Source organism: Cupressus sempervirens, chromosome 1 (genome assembly GCF_028749045.1).
Source record: "Cupressus sempervirens isolate cs-2001-9-10 chromosome 1, ASM2874904v1, whole genome shotgun sequence".
NCBI lineage: Eukaryota > Viridiplantae > Streptophyta > Pinopsida > Cupressales > Cupressaceae > Cupressus > Cupressus sempervirens.
In genome coordinates, this window is record NC_143118.1 from 714,481,624 (window position 1) to 714,504,090 (window position 22,467).

The 22,467-nt window shown below is 34.1% G+C and overlaps 1 pseudogene; it reads left to right on the forward strand.

The window, feature by feature from the left end:
- The first annotated feature begins 5,092 nt into the window (after positions 1–5,092).
- Positions 5,093–22,467, forward strand: part of LOC149579952 (protein CTR9 homolog) — a 37,630-nt pseudogene continuing 20,255 nt past the window's right edge.

Here is a 22,467-nt window from a genome sequence, read left to right on the forward strand (position 1 = left end):
CCCCTAAGGGTTCTTGGACCCAGCCTTTGGACTATGAGGGAATTCCATGCATATGCAAAATGTATTTCAAGACTAGGGCGACTAGATTTGGAATAGAGAAAAATAAACCAAAAAAATATTTTTCATGGTGGAAGGGTGCTTATTTCATCATCACACAATTCACAAGGGCTCTCCTCATTCAAAGGGACTTGTCAGTGATCCAGAGATGGCCCTTGATGGTGAGCCTAATGCCCCCTCCATGGGCTCTTTCCTATTTACATGTTGGTGGTGCTCCTTCAAATGATACTCAATGTATGACTATTGTCCCTGCTACTAATAACTTTGTTGACTTAAGTGTTCTTGTGGTCTCTACTTCTCCTTTTGTTCCCAAGGAGCTCACTATCTCTATTATTTTTGTAAGTGTTGTGGCTTATGTTGGTGCTAGCTCTTTTGTCCTTGCCCTTAGGGAGCCTATTGTATCTGTGTTTGCTAGTTCTGATAGATCTAGGGACTTGTTGACTAGACAAGTTGAGGTGGCCAAGGTTGAAGAAGGATGGAATTATGATCAAAAGAAAACATAAAAAAATCCCTCTCCTTTTGACATGAACCTTAGATCCCAAAAGCTGGGATCTAAGGGAAAAAATTTGATTCTTGTTCTTCTTCCTTTAAGGGGCGGTCTAATGATTGATTGTGTTATCATTTTTTGACCACTAGCTCGTTTCTATGGGGGAAGTGTATTGTTTGGTCCCTTACTTCATTTTTTCCTATTTTGTCCTTGTTTTGTTTCTCTTAGTGGATCTTATCGTATAGCTTTTAGTGTGGGTTTCAGGGTCCCTTCAAAACCCATTGTCAATTAATCAAAAACATGTCTTGACCATCATGTTACTTGTGGCATATACCTTTTCTATTGTAACATGTACTTATATAAGTGTCTTGTCACTATCAAATGCATCGCCAATTTATATTTATATATTTTTATTTTTATCCACCTATACTAGTGTCAACCTCATGCCTTGATGTTTATGGTTTCACATCCTTCATCCTATGTCTCTCTCATTCCACAATATATTAATGACAATATTACTTTACATGAGCTATATGTTGAAATGCATAGCTTACATTTACTTTATATGTAATGTTTTCTATTTGCATATATCCTATGACTAGCACTTGTTTATTATGCTTGTAGATAATTATAGCTACCAATACAAAGATGCTTTATTATATCCAAGCAAAGATTCTAAGTCCATGTCATAACAATGTTTAATATACCACACCACTTTCCACATAGGGAGCATTTAATTGACCCTATTATTTTTTGGATTTTCTAGACACTAGAAGCGATTTTGTAAATTTGTGACTATTTCCTAAGTTATATATTACACGTGATGTGTTATTTCACAATTATTGTCTTTTGCTTTACCATTTCCATGATACACTGATGACTCATTTTTTTAATGATCCATAGGCTTACAAACTTAAGTTATAAAGGGCCATACTATTGTTTTTGGCAAAAGTCAAATGAGCCTCCAGTAGTTGAAAACCTTGTTGATCAGACAAAAGAAGCACCTATAGCAAAGAGAGAAATGCAATGGTGGAGCAAGCCCTTATTTTTAATATATATTAAGAAAAAGGAAGTATATATGATTAAGGAGCCACAATATTGCTACCTCTCATTTATTTGTGTTTTTAAATAAACATGTACAAATACAAATATTCACAATTGTGTCCAATCAAAACTTGATTACATGGTAGTTGCTAATAGATTATATTTTATTGCATGAAACAAAAATGCTTGATGTGCAACACCACTCTCTATACGAGTATTTTCCTAACCATCTTATTTTTTCAACTCTCTAGACAATTAAATAAATGGGATGTTGTGCTTATTTCATAAGCGCTACTGATTGCATGCCTTTTCATTTCTTTGTAGATTCATGCAAGCACATAAGACAAAAGAAGACACAAAGATATCTAATCGAGTCTATTGCACAAAACATATAGTCATTTCAAGAGTAAACAAAAAATTAACATGCACGTTTGTGAGTGATCATTATTTTTGAAAAACATATTCATGCTCAAATCCACACATGCATTCAAATTGGAGGCCAAATGTAATAGTAAAGTTTGCATATCCATACAAACTACCATTTAATTTTAAATATATTTGAGAATACTCCAAGAATTTTGTGTTAGTTTGCCTCCTTCCCTAATCTCTATCAAGGTATTTTTTAGTGACTAATATTTGCAAATTGGCTAATTTTAGAATTTTTTGGCTAGTAATTTGGTTAGTAATTTAAGGTTTGATACAACCTAAATCGCCATAGTTTTATAAAATTTAGTTATAGAATATTTAAAATCACTCAATAATTTATTTTATTGAAAATTTCAAACTCAAATATTAGCCACAAATTTGGTACATGATTAGATTTGTGTAATAAATATAATATATTATTGGAGAAATTAAATTGAGTTGACCAATAATTATTATAATTATTAGTTACTTTAGGGATATATCACCAATATTTAGTTTTCACTATTGATTTAAAGTATATGTAATGATCCTCATAATATTCCGCGAGGTAAAAAAATTCAATTTTGATTTGTAATATTCCATGGTGATTAATGAACTTCCTATTATTATTGAGATTCATCAATATTTTATACAAAAAAATAATGATTCAAAAATAATCGCTAATATTAATCATATTTAGAATAAAAAATTGAGAGATTCGCCAATAGAAATAATGTTGTTTTTTCAAAATAATGAAAGATTCACCAATATTTATATCTTTTTTTAGAGGCAACTTTCTTAAAGTTTACCCTAATCTCTATCCATCATTATCCAACATCACTAAGATACATTTGTAAACAATTTGTCCTTATCTCAAACTCATCTTCACTTATTGCTATTTTTTATTCATTACCCACGGTTTCTACACAACTAATCTTGATTTTGAGATTTTTTTTAATCATTTACATGTGGGAGTGAATTTGAAGTGAATTTGCATGACATAGATATGACCAATTTTTTTTTTGGAAATTCAAAATCATTGACTTTTATGTTTTGATTAAGTAAAAACAAGTTTTGAAAGGACCTAAAACTTTTTTTTACAAAGGAAAAGAAAGACATATCAATGAGGATCTTTAAACAACTGTGGAGAACCACTCGAGAAAACAAAGGGACACACCAAAGTTCCCAAAAAAAGGGAAAACAACCCAAGAAGTTACAGATAATCAAGATTTGCATTTTGGTCTAGTCTTTTGAGAACATAAAGACATATCAAATGAAGGAATGGAGGATTTTCCTTTTTTTCCTTTAACTGTTGTCCAACCATCCTCAACCTTCCTAGTAGCCTTTTGTTGATCCCTAATGACCCCCCAAAACCCCTCATCAATGGTATTTTGGATAGAGTTAGCAGCAGTATGACCCAAAGTCAAAGGGACAACATTCGAAACAATAAAGACAATAGCAAACGACAAGTCAGAAATGACATTCTGATTCAAAATCGTTGTAGGGACATCATTCAAATAATAAAAAACAACAACAAAATCCTTAACCAAAGAGAGGTCACATGCGAAGAGCTATCCAAACCATCCACCTCTGTAGGAACTTTATGAACCATATAGTGACCATCTGAAACCCCCAACCACCAAGAAGGTGATTTCTTTGATCTGGCCTTGTTAGAGGGGAAACATGCAATGAGATGGTCGGTCTTATGGAATTTCCTACATCTGAAAGAAATACCCACATAATCAAGCATTTGAATCCAAGAACCATTTGGATAAGCCAACTTCAACATTGCTAGGAGCCCCTTGGAGGTATCCATCTCCACCAGGATGTGGGCATACATTGTCCTAAAGACATTGAAAGAAATCGAATCAACCAATATGAAGTCCCCAAGAGCATCCCCAATAGCCTCCAGGATAGAATTCTGCCATAAATGAAGTGGAAGATTCGACAACCTCACCCAAAGAGGAATCTTATTAAAAGTTTCAGTAGTCGGATTAAATGTCACATACCAAGGTTTGGCCATATGGGGAAACCTTTACTCCCAAGAGAAACCACAACCCAAGATAGCATTTCTGTCATCAGCATTAGCAAATTTCACTATAAAAAAACCCCTTGCCATAGAGTAAATTTTCATTTCATCCGAAATTATTGGTTCTCAATATTTGGAAATCCAAGCATGCAAATTTGAAAGAGGGCCAAAAATGCCTAAAATGAAAAATAGTAGTCGTATTGGAGTAATCCACCACATATGAGTTGACCTCATCAACAACATCCTGTTCAAAATGAAGCACAAGCAGATTACTAACTGAAATAGGCACAACCAAATGACTGACAGAAGGTGCAATCGAACGGAGCCCCTTCCTCGCAAGATAAAAAATACCTGCCTCATAAGCAGTCACATCCACATAAGAGAGTGCAGATCAAATAGGAGAACCCTCCACAATAGGAATAACATGAGTACCAAGAACAAGACCAACCCTAGCCACAATAGTCACCGTAGGAGGCATCTTAGTAGCACCCTAGGCAAGAAAAGCCAATGCAAAAGCCGACAGGAAAGCCCCAGAAACTAGAGCGAGAGAAATCATAGGATGAGTTGGAGAGGACGCATGAGCAGGAGTGAGGGTTTTCTGGATCATAGTAACAAGGGCAGGAACATCAAGACCACTGCCATCATTAGCCACCAAGGCCACCTTTCTTGCCACAACCTCCACCACTGGCCAAACGCCTCCGCCAATGCTAGCCTCGGCCTGCACATCGGCTGCATATGATCTCTGCCCTAAACACCTTGATGTAGACATTATTCTTATAGTTGTTATGTGAATATGTCATTCTAAATAAATTATTGACTCTTGGTTGTAAACACTACAGGCAAGAAGCCCCACTATTTCACCAAGGGTCAAAGTAAGCAAATCTCAATTGTGAACCACAGTAGAGAGTGACCCTGTGGAGACTTGAACCCTAGTGTCCCAAAGGTGAGCACAGAGGGTGATGATGTATGCAAGGGACATGTGTTGGGGAAGTTTGTAAAAGCATCTTTTCCAAGGAGTGACCATATTTGAGGGTGTTCTTGATCTAGTAAATTCAAATGTTTGTGGATCGATGTTGACAAAGTCTCTAAGAGGATATGAGTACTATGTTACTTTTATTGATGATTTCAAAAGGAAGACCTGTATATACTTCTTGAAGACCAAGTATGAGGTTTTTAGTCAGTTCCAAGAGTTCAAGGCTCTTGTGGAGAACTCAATGGGAAGGAATATGAAAGGTTCTTTGGTAAGATAATGGAGGCGAGTACAAGGGAAATAACTTCCAAGATTTATGTACCAGAGAAGGAATCAGGAGAGAGTGGACTATTCCTTACAATCCATAGCAGAATGGAGTTGTTAAGAGGAAGACTTGTTCTATATCGAAGGTGGCAAGAACTATGTTACATGACCAAGATATGCCCCACTACTTATGGGTAGAGGCATGTAGTACATCAATCTACATTCAAAACAGGGTTCCACACGAGACACTAGGGAAGATGACACCGAAGGAAGCTTTCACAGGAAAGAAGCCAGATGTTGGTCACTTCAAAATATTTGGGAGTTTGGCATATTGTCATATTCCAGGTGATACACGTATACCAAGTTAGATCAGACTACAAAGAGAGGGTACTTTGTTGGGTACAGTGAAACCTCAAAGGCATATAAGACTTTTATCCCTGAGACCAAAATAATTATTGTTAGGCATGATGTAAAGTTCATGGAGGACAAGGCATTTAGAAGGTCTAGATATTTGCTAGTAGATGATCAGAGTAAGCATCCAACATAAGCCCCAAGACACTAGTAAATTTAGGGCTAAATTGCGACATGAAAAGGTCTCAATTTTGACAAGAGTAGGTCGCTAAAGCCACCAAAGTTGTTGTCGAACAAATTTGGTTGGTTTCCTACCACATTCATTGCAAGTCACAATTTCGACTTCATAAACATGGACTTACCGACATGAATTTCATCAATTTCTCTAGCCAACCTGAACTGTTATTTTCTCATTTGCGAGCGCAAGTCATCTCAATTCTGACGTAAACCTACCCAATTTTGCGTCTGAATTCTGACCACAAACCCTTAGTTATCTACGCCAGTGCCATACTCGCAACATAAAATTTTCCAGTTTGGTGTCGTAATTGAGACGAAGATATGTCGCAATGGAGACCAAGATATGTCGCAATTGAGACGCACTGTCCTATTATTTTTGAAAGCTTTGCTCTCATAGGAGCATTCAAAACTGCAAAAAACTTGATTATAAAGCATAATTGCTTGATGCATGAGAGTCAAGGTAGCATGCACATTTCTACCTCCACACCATTTTTTTGTTCATCAAATGATTTATTTTATACAAAACAATGGGAAGGAGGAAGAAATGTGCACGATATCTTGTTTCCACCGAGCAATTATGCTTTACAACTCAAATTTTGTGGAGTTTAGAAGGCTCCTATGAGAGCAAAGCCTTTGCAATAATTGGCACATCGTCTAAATTTTGGTTCTTGCAGGGAAGAATAAAATTAGGAAATAATTATTTATTAAGAATGAAAGCCAATAATTTCATCTATTTTTTAAATAGATAAACGCGACAAAAAAACTTACAGTCCCAATCACATCATCATAAGAGTGCATATATAACTATAACTATAACTGTCTAAAACCAACATAATTTATAAATATCCGCAATTCAAATATTATCCCTTGATGTTTTCTTTAATAATGCTCTAATGCCTTAGGGCATTCAGTTAGAAACTTCAAAATTAATGCTATCAAGTTAGATGTCGTTTCATAGCCACCAAGGATAAGGTCCATAATAAGATTCAATATCTCTTCATCCAAAAGATTTGTAGTTTTGATGAGTGAATCTAGAAAATCTCCACTCTTATCATCATTTCCATTTCTCCTTTGGTTTATAATAACTCTTAGAGTAGCATGAATTATGGACCTTGACTGTCATGAAACAAGAACATTCTAATCACAATCTAATCCAGAAATTTGAAAGTATTAGCATGGATTGTGGAAATATAATAGATCTCACAAGAACATTCATTATAACACGTGACTAACCTTGCAAATTGAAAAACATTGATAATTTAATGCATTTAAATCCACACCAAGCTTGCTAATTGAAAAACATTGATTTGACCTAATGCATTTAACACTCTAAAAAGAGCATTTGCACATTACCTTGAGAGATTTTGTATAATTTGTACCAGGGATGTTGAGAGGAAATGCAACTAGCCCATTCATGAATGTCATTAAATCGCTAAAAATTTGAGATGATTGCAGACTCTCTGGCATTAAACTTACCAGCTGCTTCAGCATTAGATTGAGTGTAAACTGCATTAAGCAACAAAGGTTACCTTTCTTAAAATTATAATATTAGAATTTAGAAATAAATAGAAATATTCTACTTAATATTAAAGGTTAAAATGCTTATAAATTATAATCTTAATATCAGAATATAACTAGTAGTTTTTGAGAGAATTTTATTGATGCATGTTTTATTAGTAGTCATTCATAAAAATTCATCTCTTATGAGAATAAATGGTACATTTAGTGGACGCATTATTTAGAAAGTTGATAGATTAGGTATTGGGTTTTTTTGGGGGAGATCACCAATCTGAATACAACTCCAATAAAAGCATGTGTAACTATAGAGTTCCTTAAGATTAAGCCCACTAATTACATATAGGTCTATAGATGTTGATAGTGGAAGGGGTTAGTCCATGTTTCAAAAATCTTGCACTCCTTGTGTGAGGCCTTATTAGTACTAGGCAAGTAAAGACATTTGTGCTTGTGTATTGAGTGTATTCATAATAGTTGTTAGAAGAAAATGTATTGAATATTAGAAAAATATGTATTGTACACACCTTTAAGATAGTTATAGTGAACTATTGTTGAGACAACCTAAAGTAATTATCTAATATTAGAAAAATATGCATTGTACAGACTTTTGAAATAGTTATAGTGAACTATTGTTGAGACCTATAGTGGTCTTTTGTTGACATTAATAAAATTATCTTATCTTATCTTATCTTATCTATGTAATCACTTTTTTATTGGAACAAGATTAAGTAATTCTCCAATGTAACTTGTATGCCCACTAATTACATATAGATCCATAGATGTTGATAATGGAAAGAGATATCCCATGTTTCATTAATCTTGCACTCCTTGCTCACCTAATCTAATTGAAAGAGTTGCGAGGCTCTATTGAAACTATTGTTGAAACAACCTAAAGTAATTTTCTAACATCACCTATATGTAATCATTCTTTTATTAGAACAACAATATGTAATTCTCCAAGATAAATTCTAAATGACTATTTTTTAATCTTTGTACACATACAAATCATCCTGCATTATTCCTCTAAATTCAATGTACCTATCGAACCTAAAGTAAGGTCAAGTTTATTTTCTAAGATAGTCAAATAATTGTTATATTCAAACATCACCCGATCAAAAACTCATTTTGATTAATAAAAAAAAAGTGTATTCATCATATTTTCATGTGGTGGAGGTTAGGTTTACAATTTCTATTAATCTAGATGCTGTCTACATAGGGCATGGAAGAATTAGTATAAAATATAGATAAGACCAACTACCCCTAAAAGCGATGAATGAGATATTGTGAAATAAAGATAGCAACATGTGTAGAATACTATTGAAATAGTTAGGAAAAATCTCAACGAGAACAACATTAATTGTCTATATTGTAATCTATGTTTGAAATAGTAAAAACTTAAGCATAGCTTGTTTATTTATTTCTTCGCTCAGGCTGAGGCATTGAAGTGTCTGATTTGGCCATTCCAAAGCTTGGTGAATCAGACATTTTTCTTGAACTCTAGTGTTGTTCATAATGTGGAAAATATTCAAGAGCACCAATGACCTTTAAAGCACCTGATCAGATCAATAATTTTTTGATTTTCCATTCATACTCTCGCACAAATTCATATCATTGATCTTCTTTTGTTAAGGAATTGTGTTTTAGCTTCATTTTTCTCTTCCCCTACAACCCACCAAATTTTGTTTTTCAATTCACTTCTATGAATGAAATGTACTCTATTTTGGTTTTGGTTTTCTTTTGTTAAGGAATTGTGTTTTAGCTTCATTTCCTCCTCCCCTACAACCCCGCAAATTTTGTTCTTCAAATCACTTCGACCAATGAAATGGACTCTATTTTAGTTTTTTGTGTAAAGTCAGATACTTTTGGAAGGTATGAACAATTGTTATCCAATTTGTCTAATGTCTAGGATGCACCAATATACAATTAACTTTTATACACCAAATTTATACGTTGGGTGCTTCCTATTTCAATAAATGACCCACTCTTCCTACCCATCTCAAATATTATAATGTGAGCAAATGCCGAAAACTCACCTTGGTTGAGCAACTTGTGCACCCTTTTGATTCCCTCCACTGCTGAAAGAACTAAAATATATCAAAAAATTAAGTGTTAGTGAAACTACTTGAACAAATGAAAGGGAAAAGTTAACAAATTTTGTACAATCTAAGGGATTTATTGTGAATTAAGTAGACATCGAGATCATTTGATTTCTAACATATGATAATAGATCACACTATTGAAACATTGATATAAAAAGCATACAATATATTGAAAAATAGCAACAAAAAGCATTACATATTGTAAAAACAATAATATGTACCAGAGATGCAAGGGGTGAGGATGCCATCTCCTATAACCATACACGTCCCCACAAGGGCTAGTATTAACAAACATCTCTTGGCAAAGTTACTTTTTTCAAGAGCTTCCTTTATCCTAATGGCTCTATTGGGCTGTCTACCTACAACTTCAAGTGTATATGAGGAGAGTTTCCTGTATTCTTCCTAGTGATTGGGTATCATGTTGACATTTGCATGGTGGCAAATCAAAGAATAAAGAGAAAATGTTCCACCTGCAAAAGAAACCATCCCTTTAAACTTAGAACACATGTTTTCACATCAAAAAGATCAAACTTTGACCTAAAAACAAAGTGAAACTAGAGCTGTTATAATCTTACCATCTCCATTATCATTGGCCCACAATACAATGAAGACATATTTGATGAGGGGCAAAAGAGTAAGAGAATATATGATCAAAGACAAAGCCCCAAGAACGTCACCAGGATGTTTGATGCCATCGCATACACATAAAGTGGTGATGTTCCTATGTCCCCATAAACCACACCAATACTCTGAAATGCCAATTGCACAACTACAACCATGCTCAACATCTGAGAAACACCACAATCACAAACATCATCAGAAAATATCCAAAATCATGTTTCCCTAATGAATAATTTCCTTATGTGACAGCTGGGATGAGGAGATACCCATTCAGTAGCATAGTCAATGTTCTACCTGGCAACAACCATAATAGCACTATTTAGTGGGAAAAGCTTCAAGACACAACTCTCTTCATCCAATCTCTGCTGCTTGAAATATGTACTAAGCTACTCTCTGCATTCAATATTACTGAAGAAACTAATTCATTTTTGTATAGCTGCAAGTTATTTGATTCCATTAGTCCTTGTTCCAAAAATAATTTATCCATTAATAGGGTGGGGGATTTACTTACTGGGTTCTCTATCCCTTCTTCTTGTCATGATGAACAAATTCCATATCCCTATTTTGGCTGTTATTACTGTCTGGATTGTAGTGTTTGGAGCACTTCTTTTCATGGCATTTCCTCTTTACAACGATGGAATAGTATGGGCAGTATCGGTGGCAACCTATGCCTTCTTTTCTACTCCATTTTTATGGCATTCACTGGTGAAGCTGATGAAACATTTAGTCACATGATTTGAAGACTACGCTTCATTATTCTTAAGATCTAATTACAAACAATCTCATCTTTCCAAATTGTCTTGAATGACAAACCTTGAGGCATATCTTTGATTGTTTTGATTGGCAGAAGTCACCTCCCCTTTCTGGAGTCTAAACTTGTGATATAAAATATGACAGCACATTTTGATGCACATCTGACCACGTTAATTTTTTATTTAGCATGGTTAGATGAGCAGTTGCACTTCAATCAATATATAAAAGGCAAACTATGTCAAGCCAATTTCAAACCAACAAATTGTTATCCATACACTCTAAAATAGTTGAAACCACAAACTTGCTTATGGAATCAACTGTGCGCATTTTACAAAAAAACCTATTACATAGTACCAAATATGAGGTAAGTTTTACTTTTTCAAAATTAAATACCTTTGATAGATTCCTATCTATCTGGCATCTATCAATGACTAGTCTATGAGTAGTTGTAATTTTATTTTGATTAAAACCCTAATATTGGTTTGAAGGTGGTATTTTCATAGACCACTATATAAAAATAAATTGTGTACATCTAAGCATAATATTAGTTTTATTTTAAGTACACAATTCAACATACATCTTATGCCACCATTTTGTGTGAACAATCCATTTTGCTTATATGTCTTTTAGGTAGTTTCTAAGAGTTGAAATGTTGCAAATGATTCCTATGATAAACTTGGATTATCCTGGCTCTTTATTGATAGCACTGTTGTGAAGGTTACTGTCAATCCCAAGAGCTGCACTTCTATAGCTCCCTATTCTTTTCTTCTTGGACTGATTTTAATGCCAGGCTCCATTGTACAAGATTGTACAATATTTACTCTATGAGTTTGCATTAAATGTAAGACTCCATTGTAGTTATAAACCATTATGTGCAATTCTAGTATAGCTATAAACTTGCCAGAAAAGCCCTCTTTTTATCATCTTATTATTCATGTGAATCCTTCCATAAAATATTCAAATTTCAAATTTCAATTCTAAACTTCTAAATTTCCATGAAATCTCTTGCCAAGATGTGCAGAGTTTGTTTTGGTAGTGGCCTGTTACAAATTTCAATATAATCCTTTTGTGTGATGTGGAGATAGCTGACTTCCCCTTATCTTCACACCAAAATATCTTATGCCGGCGATGCCTCTTCGACAAGACTTGATGCACATTTTACCCTATTACCCTAAATAATTGATAATTAAGACAACCCACTTTGTTTCATGTAAAACAAACAAAAAATTTTGCTTTCCACAAGCCTTCCCAGCCAAAAAATGAATATCCAAATAAGATGTAGTGCTTCAATTTGTCTCTCTCTCTCTATATATATATTTCATAGAAATTATTTTATCAGTGATCATTACAAGCTGAATATTCTGTTTAATTTTTTAAAGACTTATCCATCCATTACCTGCGGTGAGATTGGGTTCTTAAATATAGTTTCACAAACAAAGGAGACATGGCAGATAATGATCATGGCGACCCTGCTAGAAACAGGAGATAAACTTTCAAAACAATTTTTTTAATGTTAAAAGACATTAGATCTTAGAGAACTATTTTGAACTTAAATGTTTTAGTAAATGGCTTAATAACATTTTCATTGGTTATTTTAGAGATTAACCAGAGCTTTCCAGGAGGACTAAGAGAGCTAGTTCATGTCATACTATACTGCAGATAGTGAAGAGCATATTATTCCTTGTATGGCATAAGAAGTTATGATATTCTTGATTTCAATAGATTTCACCTATTAGAACATTAGGCTTAAACTTTCTACTACCACTTTACATTACAATCCAACTCTTTCATGAGAACTAAGTTAAAGATGCATCTATTTTATAATCCTCCTCCTTCTTTATGAGAACTAGGTCAAAGATGTTGCATATGTTTCAATGAACAAATCTCTTACTAAAATTATGGTTGCACAATTTAACTTTTGGTACAGGCTATCCTTCAAGAATCCTTGACTTTACCAGCCATCGTGGGCTTTCAAAGGGATTCCCCATGTAATAATAATAATATACATAATACAATGTAGTTCAATTCAAAGAAATTAATGAGAGGAATTAATTTTACCAGTTAGCAAACTCTGCAGTTCAAACCTACCATTACTACACTCCCTCTCCCTCTCCCTCTCTAGACATCCTTGCAATTACCATAACTAATTATAGTAGAGAACAAGATTATAATATAGTAAAAATATAAATGTATTAGAGTATTACTACTTCCAGCCTAACAACAATACAACAAATATATGCATAAACTATGATTGACATGAGAAAGCTTATACCAGTATTGATAAGCTAGAAAACCTAGTAGGATCTTGCTTACCATAGTAACAAAAAGATCTGGGGTGAGTATTCTTTGGTAACTCATCCTCTAAAAAACCCCTCTAAAGGAAAGCACAAATTGGAAGTCTGAAAAACATACCTTTTTAGCCTTCTTAGAGAAAAGTATGTCCTGTTGATGGTTCCATTGATCAAAGACATAGAGTGCGTGCCACTCAATATCTTCTAAAAAATTGGCACTTTTCTTAGCAATATTGATCATATTAACTGCCAAAGATCACATTCTCTTGTGTGCATCACCCACAGTGATTAGCATAGAAAAATTGCCAAGAATACTATTTACTGACTTGGGATAGCTGCTCTCAAACAACTGATCCTCATTCTGCAGAACATACAAACTAAAATTGAAATCACAAGATACAATTGTGGTCTATCCAAACACATGCGATGCAAAAATCTTGCCAAACTTGCCAAAAACACCACATTTTAAAAAACTCTATAACCCAAATCATCCTGGCATAGATAATCATTTATAATAAAACAAAGTGTAATGAAACAATTTGTACAAATGAAGAAGATAAGAAGATGCTACCAAATATTAGCAGTGAGTAATAAGACATTTTAGGATGACAAACTTTTAATATCTCATACTTTTCAATATGTTGATCATATAAGCTTTACTATTTGAATTCAAGAGTTGTCTCTAAAAATCTAATTTTGAAGTTTCTAACTAAATGCCCTAAGGCATTGGATAAGTTAGTAAAGTAGACCCAATTTTTTGTTCTTTTTTATGACAAACAAGAGATCTCAAAATATTTTTCCAATATTGAGTGTATAGTTCTAATATTTCAAAACATCTGTTCGAGAAAAAATGTTTTTATGAAAGTTATAAAACGTACGAAATCATAAGTCTGGTTAATGTGTTGAATTCTGTAAAACTCTTCAACACTTTTTCCCTCTCGCTTTCCTTTTCATAATCTTTGTAAGGATCAAAGATTATAGTGCAATATGAATAATGTTTTTGATATTTATGATTAATCCAAAATGAAGTAGCCATGGAAATTGCAAAAAAATATATCACCTGAAAGCATGGCCGAATGTGTTGCTTTCTAGTGTCACAAAACCTCTATCCAAAACCAAGTCATTAAGAGTGTCTTCAACAACCAACTTGTCATTATGAATGCTGGTTTCATCTCCAAGAAGGGGCTCTGCAATAGAATGTAAAGATTAAAGAAAGGAAGTAAAAACAGGGGGAAAAAAACACCTTGGGTTTCAAGAATAAATCCAGAAAGAATGTTGTGAATGCACAAAGAGTTTGTCTGACCTGCTATAGTAATTGTCATGTTTTTTTAATACGTACACCCCTTATTGCTTGTTACATCCTGCAAGACAACAACTTTGTTCACAGAGCAACATTTTTATTGTTTTCTCAACATTCCTATTAAAATTCAATTGTATGAGGAGGGACTATCATTTCTTATTTTTGAATTTGACTATTCTTAAACTATTGAATTTGACTAAGGAAAGTGCAATTTCACACCATTTTCCATGTTGATGTTGAGATACAAACCTGTGCAATCCAATCTCCCAAGGAATAGACAGCACCACGTATCGCCATCTTTGCCAAAACAGGATTTTCATAAAGCGATGTTAGAATAGTTACTAAAATGGTCATAAATTATGTTGTTATAGTAAAAGAATACTTTAACTTTAGAGAAAAAAATATACAATATTAAAACATGATACCGTGCTTTAAAAACTAAAAAGGTACCTGTGAAGAACTTCATTTCGACTTGCTAATTGGTTGTCACTATTAACTATAAGCTTATCTTTAAAGTTTGAGCTTCACTTGGTTTCAAGAATAGTTAAATATTCTCTACTTAACAGGGGCAACCACATGAAGATGGAAGCTCATTTGGCCCCTCCCCCCTCCCCCCGCCCTAACATCACTCTAAATTTCCCCATTAACATTTAATAACATTCAATTCATCCATTTTTGAAATAGAACATTCAATCATTATAATCACATGATAACATTCATTAACACATAAAATTCATAAACACACAACATTCATGAATAATTCATTAACACACAACATTCAAGAGTAAGTCATTCATGAATAATTCATTAACACAATATTCATTAACACTCAACATTAATGAATAATATTAATTAACAATATTCAAGAGTAAGTCATTCATGAATAATCATATCTTTTTTGCTTTCTTGTTGTTTCTTTTTTTCATAAAATTTCTAAGAGGAATATCAATGTCCTTGTCATCCCCATTAACATTTAATAACATTCAATTCATCCATTTTTGAAATATAACATTCAATCATTATAATCACATGATAACATTCATTAACACATAAAATTCATAAACACACAACATTCACAAATAATTCATTAACACAAAATTCATTAACACACAACATTCAAGAGTAAGTCATTCATGAATAATCATGTCTTTTTTTCTTTCTTGCCGTTTCTTTTTTTCATATAATTTCTAAGAGGAATATCAATGTCCTCGTCAGGATCCCCCTCCTCTACTGGTTCTAATACATGTCTCCTCCTCATCCGTTTAGGAACATCATGAGGTCGATGCACCAAAGGGGGGTCCGCTGCAATAACAAGTACTTCATGAGGTTAAATTCCCACCATTTTATATTAGTGAATTACGAATTTTTATTTAAGTAAAAGAACTATAAATCAAAAAATTAATTTAAAAGAACAAAACATATATTTTCTTTACCTGAATGTGTCACATGATCCACCTGCTGATCAGTCTGAACATCCTCTGGCACTTGTTCAGCACAAAATGATTCTATATCCTCAACACAAAAAGATTACACCAAGTTCAATTAAAAATGTTAAATTGTATTAATAATTACATAATTAGTTTTAAATAACAAATGAGCACCTCCATCAACAGTACGATGCACATCAGGGGCTTCATGATGCTATGTATGATCTGTGTCAAGATTAACAGGCTACATTGCAATGTCATGCACATTATTATCAAATAAATTGTTGCTCAAGTATTCAATTTCTAATATATTTTTGGCATATTTACCTATGCACATGATTCAGGAGACTGCTCGGTTAGGACAATGGAAGCTTGCCATAGGCGTTCAGCCACCACTGCATAGCCTTGCTTGAAGGCAATCTTTTTGTGTTCTTTTGTTGCCTCCAAATTAAAATCAGCGCCCTTCATTTTTTTATTAATTAACAAAATTATTTGCATTTTATAAATAATTTTTCTTTGCAATTCATTTATTGCTACTTACAACGCGTGCTTTGATTTTTGACTATCGCCCAGAGCCAAGTCTATGTTGCCCAACCTTTTCCAGCCTCGCCTTTGTTGCCTTTGACGTGTCTTGCAACCTATGAAAAGTTTGAAATATGTTAGATGATATAGATATAAAGATCAGTACTAAATAGTGGATTATTATATATTGGTATGAAGGTTTTAGCATAAAGTAGCATGTTCCACCAAAAATATGAAAAAGGGGAAGAAAGTATAGCATCATACCTTTTATTGACATGTGTAATCATGCTATTTATCCATGGAGTTCATGCTATTTATCATACTATAGTCTAGACATGTTCTGCTTTGCATCACCATTTATTGAAATTGTCTAAGTTTTAATGCATTTATTTTTTGTACTTTTGAAGGTATTCTCATTTGGTTACTAATGTTGTATATTGTGATGCAGATTGCAATTGAGACTGCATCGTTCTCCAAATATGTTGGCTTTACAAGTGTTCGTCTTGGGTGGACAGTTGTTCCTGATGAGCTTCAATTCTCTGATGGATTCCCTATTGTAAACGATTTCAATCGTATCATGTGTACTTGTTTCAATGGCGCATCTAATATTGCACAAGCTGGTGGATTAGCTTGCCTTTCTCCAAAAGGGTTAAAGGTAAGAAGTGCTCTTCAAAATGGTTGTTCTGACAGATATGTAATATCTAGGTTTCTGTTGTGTCATATTTTATCATTTTCAAGTTATGTTTTTTGATAAGAGACATTGATAAGGTAGCAAAAGGAAAATAAAGCACTCATTGATAATTTACCTTATCTATTCTTTATCAATGATTAATTAACTTACCTAATTCGTATGAATCATACTTGTTCTTGCTGATATGAAAAGAAAAAACAATATGTCAAAAAAGAGTCATTGATAAGGTAGCTGTTGTCAAATTTTATTTGACCTTTCCTCTATTGGATTGAGATTTCTTATTATAAGAAAGCATGGTTTTGGTCACAGAGATCTACAAAGTTGTAGGGAAGTTTATTTGAGACTAAAATAATGATCGTTCACTTTAACTTGCATTAATGCTAAAATATTTCATATGATGATTATTAATGTGGGATGCTCAATTTTGTTGCAGGCCATGCATGGAGTTGTTGAATTTTATAAAGAGAATACTAGAATCATTGTGGAAACATTTACTTCACTTGGGTTTGATGTCTTTGGAGGAAAAAATGCACCATATGTATGGGTTCGATTTCCTGGTCAAAATTCATGGGATATTTTTACTGAGATCCTTGAGAAAGCACATATAGTTACAACTCCAGGAAGTGGGTTTGGACCCACAGGTGAAGGTTTTATAAGGGTGAGTGCATTTGGTCACAGAGAGAACATATTAGAAGCTTCATTTGTCAATATATCTTATGTAGGATTTATGCACAGATTGAGATTGAGATTTATAAGAAATTGTGTTAGCATATGAATTACATACCTTTCATATTTACAATAACAAAATTTAAATAGAAAAATTGAGGATTATGCGTGGTAGTATGTTGGAGAAATAACTCCTATTTTAGGGATTTTGACAAAACAACATAGCGAGAAATATTGAATTCAAAAGGATGAGAATGTGAAGGAACAAGAGGTGCAGGTGAAGGTTCAAATCACATGAAAAATCATTTGTACACACTGTGAATTTTGTTGTACATTATGTTGTATTTTAAGAGTGCTCCCCCAAGGTAGATGTGTTAGGCTTGGTACTTTGTCTGTTTACTTCACTGATATATGTGTTTGAATTAGTCTACACACAAATAATTAACATGTTACCAAAGTTGATACACCTTTTGTGAGCTTGCAAGGAGCTAAGGAACGGAAGAGAAAGATTGGAAGCAGGGTGATATTAGGAAAAATCTCTTAATGAGTTTCCATCTTTAGAGTTTCCACAAGAGAAAAAGCAGGGATTCCCTAAAAAGGATAATCTATTGGTTGGGTATAGACACATAATCCATGTGATCAAAGCTTCAGCAGCAATGGAAAATACTAAAAAAGAAGAATGGATTTTAGATGTGGTGGAAACGCTCAGCTTTAAATTCTTTAGGATTCTCAGACTAGATTGTTATCTAAAGATAGAGATTAGATTTTGTGATGCTTCACACTTAAATCTGATGTATAGTGTATATGCACTTCTTTTTTGATATGCAACAAAGCACAAAATGGAATTGATGACAGTATAAAATAAAAATCACTAACAACAACATTATATATTGTTATCATAGTTAACATAATACTACAGAATATGAGATTTGATATCTTCAATGATGGATTTCATCAGGATTTACATGCAAATTAAGTGCAGATTTGATGCACACATGACCCAAAAGAAAATAGGGGATAGGAAACTCAAGATAGTGAGAAATTATTGTAAAAGAAAGGGGAATTCAACAAGTATAGTGATCAAGGCATTGCCTATTTTTATGACTCAAAATCTAACATGGTACATCATATCACAAGATTCGGTTGTCACAACTTTGAGTAGGAATTTCTTAGTTGAATTCGAGTTTGAGTTCAGTGAAGATAAAATTTGAGAAAAGAAACCATAGGAGACATAGGCTCTAAAATTTGTCACTAAATATGAATAAAGGGCTTCATTTTGTCAATATATCTTTTGGAGGATTTATGCCCAGATTGAGATTGAGATTTATAAGAAATTGTATCAGCATATGAATTACATACCTTTCATCAATAGATAGATTAAATTGAGCTAGTTGAAATTGTTGATACTGAAGTTGAACCCTAAATTTGCTCATTAATGTACTAGTAGTTAATACTATTGCATACCTTTTTGGATTTTCTGGTGTACTTTCTTTTGGACATTGCCCTTTCTCCTTTGCATCCAAAATGAACTCATTCCAGTCCCTCACTGAAACAAAGGGAGGATGCTGTCATGTCCCCTATTCAAAAAATTAAAAAAAATAAACTTTGTTAAGGCAGGCAGGCTCCAAAAAGGTGAAATTTCAGAAAAAAGGGTTAATCTTTGGAAACCAATGGACTAATAAATAAAAATTATTATTAAATTATATTTTATTAACCCCTCTTGGATGTGAGTTAGGGTTATGCCCTCTTTAAAAGGGGTTTGGAGGCATTTTGGGCTCATTCTACATCTTGATTCTTGATAATTTTCTTGTTGTTCTTCAGAGGCTGCCAAACCTGTGGAGAAGGAGACCCAAGAATGGGAGTTTGTAGGTTTCCAGGAAGGCTAAGGATGGGAGTTTGAAGCCATTCCATGTGCATGCTCATACAGAGTTTGCCCTTGTGCTGAATAGTGTCGATTTGGGTGTTTTCGGGGTTGTTTTTGGTTTGAATTTGGGTTTTCAGTTGTGTGTTTCATATCAGTTTGGTTTGCTGTTGTATTTCAGACTTTTTGATGTTGAAATAGAGCTGACTATATGTATTGGGTCGTGATTAAACTTCTGAGATAATTTATGAGTGTTTTGTGGTGTTTCCGGGCATTTTTGTGTTAATTTCGGGAGCCCGATTGAGCATAGTTTTGCCCTACATTTGTGATCTGTTGTGTAAGGGCTATAAAAATCTGGAAATATCATTTTGTAGGCTGTTATGCTGCTGAAATCTCTGTAAAAATGTCCATTTTCAGTTTTATTAATAATTTGTGAAGTTGTGAAGTTTTTGGCACTAATTTGGACATACCCGATTTGGGTTTTATTGGAAAATTGGCAGATCTTTGTAATATTGGTTGTTTGATTTTAAAGTTCTGATTTGAGGCTGGAAATATCATAAAAAAATCAGTAAAGGGACATTTCAGTGGTATCAGAGCCGTGATCTTGCCAGCCTGAGGGTTTGTAGAAGTTGCATGTCAGTTTTAACAACTACCCAGATCTTGCATGTCAAGTTTTGATAACTACCCAGATCTTGCATGTCATATTTTATGATTGCATGCAACTAAGTGAAAGAGAAAAAAGATATTTGCAGCGAGAAAAGAATAAAGAAATTTTGATTAAACCCCCAGTTGAAAGAAAAAGTACAAAATCCAAGGAAGAAAAAAGTATGGCTGATCCAGATGAGATGGCAAAGAAATTCTTCCAAGACATCCAAAATACTCAGAAGCAAACAGTGGATGGTTTGGCGGAAACTAGAGAGGCTTTGCGGATATTGACAGAAAAATTACAAGGAATTGCATCTATTAATGAGAAAGGGAGCACTTCAGAGGAGCCGAGAAATGGGAGATCCACACCATCTTAATCAACCAAATCCATTTTCTTGCTTGCAGATGAGCCACCAGTACCAAATCCAGCCATTAATCCAGTGGAAGAGGTTACAGGTAATTTGATTACATTAAGAGCTACTTACAATGGCTTAGATGATGACTTTCGTAGTTCAGTTCCTTTTAGAGAATATGTGGATATGATGAACGCTTTGATGCCCAAGAAAGAGAATAGGAGGGAGCATGACACAAGTGGAAGAGAGCTCAAAAATAAAATAAGCAAGTTTACAGCGCCTACTTTTGATGGAACAAATAAAATTTCAGCTAGAGCATGGCTACAAAAATTACAAACTTTCTTCACACTTAACCCCATGAAAGAGAGTGATGCTATTCAATTTGCAAGTCTACACTTGGAAGATGCAGCCTATGATTGGTGGTATCATGGAATGACTACTCAAGGTCACGATCAGGTAACTACATTTGAAGATTTCAGTCAAAGGGTGATAGATAGATTTGACCTCAAGGATGATGAAGAGTACTTTAAAGAATTGTCAAAGTTGAAGCAAACCAAATCAGTTAATGAGTATATAGAAGAATTTCAAAAAGTGGCTGTTATGGTACCTGATATGAGTGAAAAGAGGATCATTTATCTTTTCCTTGATGGTTTAGAAGATTCTATTAAGGGTTTGGTTAAGGCTTTCTCACCCTCAACCTTACAGGAAGCTATCAAAAGAAGCTTGCAACTTGAAACTTGCGTGCCTATGAAATCAATCACTAATCAAAAACCCCCAAATCTTTGGCAACATAAGGGAAATTTTCAGAAAAAGACTTTCCCAACACTACCACCAAAAGATGTGACAAATGTGGAAAAAAAGAAGGTAGATGAAGAGACTAGGAGTGAATTACGAAGGAAAAAGCTTTGTTTTACTTGTAGAGAACCATGGGTTCCAGGACACAGATGTTTGGGAAAAGGTCAAGTGCACTATATTGAAGTTGCTTCAGAATCTGATTCAGATGAGCATGAGGAATTTCATGATACTAAGGAGGAGGTAGAAGAAGAGAAAGTAAAAGAAATCAGCAAGGATGGCACTTTAGCAGCATTATCAAGAGTCCCAATATACCATCCCTTCCGAATTCGAGGGGTACTAGCAGGGCAAAGGTTGATTGTTCTTCTTGATAGTGGGGCAACTCACAATTTTATTGATGAGGGATTTGTCATGAAAAGAGGGCTTAAAGCAGAAGATTTTGAGGGATTCAATGTTACTGTAGCTGATGGATTCACTATGCCTTGCACTCGGGTGGTGAAACAACTCAAGATGACCTTAGGAGATTATGAGTTATGTGATGACTTCTATGTGGTTGGTATTGGGGAGACAGATCTTGTATTGGGTGTTCAATGGTTACACTCTATCGGAGGCTATTACATGAACCATCAAACTATGGAGTTTAAATTTCATTCCAATGGGAAAGAAGTCATATTGAGAGGGTTATCAAATGGAGCACCTAAGGCGGTCTCTGCAAAGAGGATGGAGAGGACTTTTCGAAGAGGACAAGTAACATGGGCAGCAGGAGTCATAATCCAACCAACAAGCTCTCCCAAGAATCAAGGTAATTTCCATTTTGAAATTCAAAATATTCTTGATAAGCATAGTATAGTTTTCAATGACTTGCCTCCAGGATTACCACCAGATAGAGGTTTTGAGCATGTTATAGAGTTAGAACAGGGTGCCAAACCAGTTATAACAACCCCATACCGCCATCCAAGAGGTTATAAGGAAGAAATTGAAAAAACTATTAAAGAACTCCTGGACATGGGATTCATAAGGCCTAGCTCTAGTCCATTTGCATCATCTATGGTACTTGTCAAGAAAAAGGATGGTACAATGAGAATGT